Genomic DNA, 4,187 nt, shown 5'->3' on the forward strand with positions numbered 1-4,187 from the left:
GGAAGGAAGGAAGGAAGGAAGGAAGGAAGGAAGGAAGGAAGGAAGGAAGGAAGGGCTTTCCTTGTGCCGAGCGCTTTCCATGTACTATCTCATTTAATCCACTCATTGAAGGGAGATTCTATTATCCCCATGTCACAGAGGAGGAAACTGAGGCACAGAGAGGCAAAGTCACCTGCCAAGCCAACAGAGCTGACGGAGGTGGCGGGTGGGGAATGTGGAAATACCAGATTATTTTCAGGCCCCTGCTATAGATGCGAGTGCAAGGCCACACTCCAGGACACCCACCCTGCTAGAGGGAAGGCAGAGACGAGGAGCCCACCCCCCAAAAAACTCGGTGGCCCTATTTCCCTGGGGGGCCTGGTAGAAAGGACGCCCCTTCCCAGCCCAGCACCGCAGGTGGGTGATTCCCCCAGCAGAAAACCCTGCGCCGGCAGCCCCAGTGCCTTTTCTTTTTTTATTTTTATTTTTATTTATTTATTTTTTAAATTTTATTTATTTATTCATGAGAGACAGAAAGAGAGAGAGAGAGAGGCAGAGGGAGAAGCAGGCTCCCAAGGAACAGGGAGCCCCAGTGCCTTTTCTTAATGGTTCCCGGGAGAGCGGCATTCCTGGCTCCCAGGGAGTGGGGAGGGGGGCGGGGAGAGAGGAACAAAGCCCGGGGCGGGGCCTCCCGGGCACTCCGGGCTCTGCAGTTACCAGGGAGCGGAGAGGACAAGTCTCACAACCAAGACTCAAACCCCTTGGCTGGCGGTGCTGGTGCTTCTCCCAGCCTCACCTCCCCCTCCTGTAAAATGGGTTGCCCCCATCCCCGCTGCCTGGTCTTTCAGGGTTGAGGTGCCGGAGCGGGGCAAGGAGGAGCCACGCGCCAAAGGCAGAAAGAGCCTGGGCAGAGAGGCTTCCAGAGACGCGGCAGCTGTCCTGAGGGGAGAATACAGACTTTCCTCCTTTGCACATGGATAAGAAAACACCGTTCCGCAGCGGGCTGCTGAGTGCTTTCCGCACACCCACTCGTTCAATCCTGAGGGGCCCTAGGATGTGGCACCACTATTATTCCTACCTTAAGGGAGGAGAAAGGAAGGCCCAAAGAGGCCCAATACCTTGCCTGAGGTCACACAGCAAATGGGGGACACAGGCAGCCGGTCCCACACCCTCACTCCTCACTGCAGGGCCACAGCATCCTTCTGCTTAATTCTTGTTTTTTTCCTTCTGAGACTTATTTTTCAAAACAGAATCTTTTTACTTGGCTTTAATTTTACGCTTTGAATCAGGAAATGGCCTCCAGAATTTTGATTTCCTGGTCTTATTTTAAGAAACAGCCCCAGGGAACAAGGGCCCCCAGGGGGACAGGAGCAGGTGACCCAGGCTTGTCCGGCCTTGCGTTGGTTCGTAGGTTCGCCTCCTCAGCTGTCAGAGGCCTTGACTAAAACCCAGGGGGCCAAATCTAACCCCACTGCGCCCCTCAGCCCAGTTCACCTCCACAGATTTCCCCGACAGACCGCTGTGCCTAACACACACTCCCAGGATTTGTGCACAGCTAGCCCTTGCCACTCGGGGTCTCAGCTCGAAAGCTGCCTCCTCAGGGAGCCCACCTTGGCTAGCCAAATTTCCCTGGCTCCCTATCACTCTTCCGTGTTTTATTGTGTTTTCTCATGGCATCCAAACCATCTTAAAATATCCTGTGTAATCACCAGTTTGCAAGTTTCTGGTCTTTCCTCCGGGCCGTGAAGGCTGGGTGAGGCTGTCTCTGCGCTCTGGTGATGGCCACTGGCACCTCCTGGGCCCTGCGATTAGCCTCAAGTCCAAGCCTTAGCACATGCTGTATGTACTCTCTAGGCAAACTCCTATTCATCCTTCACAGCCCCAGTGCCATTGTCTCTTCCTCCAGGAAATGAGTCTTCAATGGCCCCATACACACATCTCACATCCCTAATTATTGGAATCTGGGATGTCTCCCATACACCCCTCTAGTCTGGGGCCTGCTGGTGGGAAGGGCTGGGGGCCTTGGGACCCCTGCATAGTCCCCACAGGACCAGCAGGGAGACAGAGTTTGGGGAATGGGTGAATGGTGACATAAAAAGTATATTCAGCCAGGAAATCAACCGGTGTGTCCAGAATTGCTAGACCCCTCAGCCAGCAGCCCATCCAGGTGAGCTCTGAGGGGGCGGGGCCTGCACCTGCTTCCCCACCTGGAGCCCCAGGCCGGTGACAAACAACAAGGAGAGGAGGAGTCGCCCAGAGGGGGCAGGTCAGGTGGTACCAAGTCACACAACCCCAGACACTAGGCTCAGGGACTGCAGTCCTCTCTCCCCCTCCCCGCCCCTACCTCTGGGAACAAAGGCGCCCGGGGAGGCGGGAAAGGGGGCCACAAATAGGCCACTTGGGGAGGGAATTCTGGAAGCTGTTCCCCGCAGCCAGGAAGAAAGCTGGCGGGAACCTGAACTGCCCGGCCTTAGGGCTCCGGCAGTGTGGTCTGGTGGGGAGCCACATTCCCCCTACAGCCTCAGTTTACCACCACCACCACCCCGCCCCTCCGCCCAGCGCTATTGGTGATTGAGTCAGCTCAAGCTCCATCCCTGGGGGGTAAGGTCCCCCCAAATAGAAACACGGAGATCCCCTCCCTCCCAGCAGGTTTGCTCTGGCGTAAAAGGGGCTCTCGACTCCTCTCTCTGCTGCCCCCGTATACAGTAGGCACCCAGTACACGGTGGTTCCTTCTCCAGCAGCCTCATCGGGTTCACCAAAGCCACCCCAGCCCACAAAAGAAGTCACTGATGCCGTTCCACGGTTGCTCAAGCCTAACTCCGCGGAACACCCCAGGAGCCAGGCGTAAACATCTTTACAGGGCACCTAATACGTGCCAAGCGCTTAAAAACACATTTTCCTCTTAGAATCCTCCCTACACCCTTCTTTAAAATGAAGATCACCAATTTTATAGGCGAGGTACGGAGAGGCTTGATTCACTGGCCCGACGTTATACAGAAAAGGCATGATTTGAACCCAGGTCTACCGGGTAACGGAGGCAGACCTTGGGGCAGAGAAAGACCCCAGAGACAGTTTTTGGAGACCAGCGGGCGCGAACGCCCCTCGCTGCGCAGCCTCGGGCTAGCCACCCTTCTCCTCTGGGCCTCAATTTCCCCATCTGTAATCTGGGGCGATCTGGGGTCCTGGGTCCAGGTCGCAAGCCCCACTCCAGCTAGATCCCCTCCCCCTCCCGCCCTCTGCGGGCTACTCGCCTGGAATCTCACCGCCATGGTCCACCCCCGGGGCTCTCCAGCGCCCCTGCCCCTGGGGGGCCTGGAAACGGTCAATCGGTCCCCACCTTGGGGTGAGGGAGGAGGCTGAGGATGCTGGCGGCAGAGAGTGCCCGGCCCTCGCCCTCCTCCAGCCCGCTCCGCGGCTCCCGGCTGCACCTGCCCCTCTTCCTCCTCCTTGTCCCCTAGCGGCCCCGCCCCCGCCCCGACACGCCTTCGGGACGTCGCGGAGGCCGCCTTTGCCCCTAATCGCAGGATCCAGGCGCTGGGGTGGAAATACCAGGCCGGGTTTTCCACTCAGCTGAGCACTTGCCGGCCGTCGGGGAGGGAGACCGGCCAGACAGGGCTGCAGTGAAGACCTGGGAGGAATTCCGGCTGCGTGTCTGAACGGAGCCTGCCATCCAACGTCCTGGACCGGGCCCCTTTCGAGGTTCAGTCGGGACATCTATTGCAACAGGAGCAAGGTGAGTGCCAGAGACCTCCAGAACAGAGCGCTAGCCTTCCTCGGGGCACCCCACCTCCGGGAGGTTTACCCCTATTACATAGAGGGGAAACTGAGGCCTGGTGAGGTCTGAGGCACGGACTTTCTGATGGACACAGGTGTGCGGCCACCGCGCCCGGGCCTGGTCCTAAGGCGGAGCTGCTGAGAGCTCGGTCTTCACACCCCGCACAGGGCTGGGCCCCCAGCTGAGGAGGGCGGAGGAAATTCTTCAGGCTCCTGAGAGCAAAGGTCAGGCTTCCTCCTGAGCCTCAGAAGGTGAGGTCTGAGAATGACGGACCAGGGCAGGAAGACGTTTTGGGGGTGGGGGGTGTTGAGTGAGGGAGGAATCACCTGGATGGTCGGGGCAGACTGTGGCTACACCCACACATTCCTTACTGCTGTATAGACCCTGACGCCCAACTCTTCCTGAGCTGCACCTCATGCCAAGGTTGAAAAG

Source organism: Mirounga leonina, unplaced genomic scaffold (assembly GCF_011800145.1).
Source record: "Mirounga leonina isolate KUSES-001 unplaced genomic scaffold, KU_Mleo_1.0 Mir_94, whole genome shotgun sequence".
In the NCBI taxonomy this organism is placed as follows: domain Eukaryota; kingdom Metazoa; phylum Chordata; class Mammalia; order Carnivora; family Phocidae; genus Mirounga; species Mirounga leonina.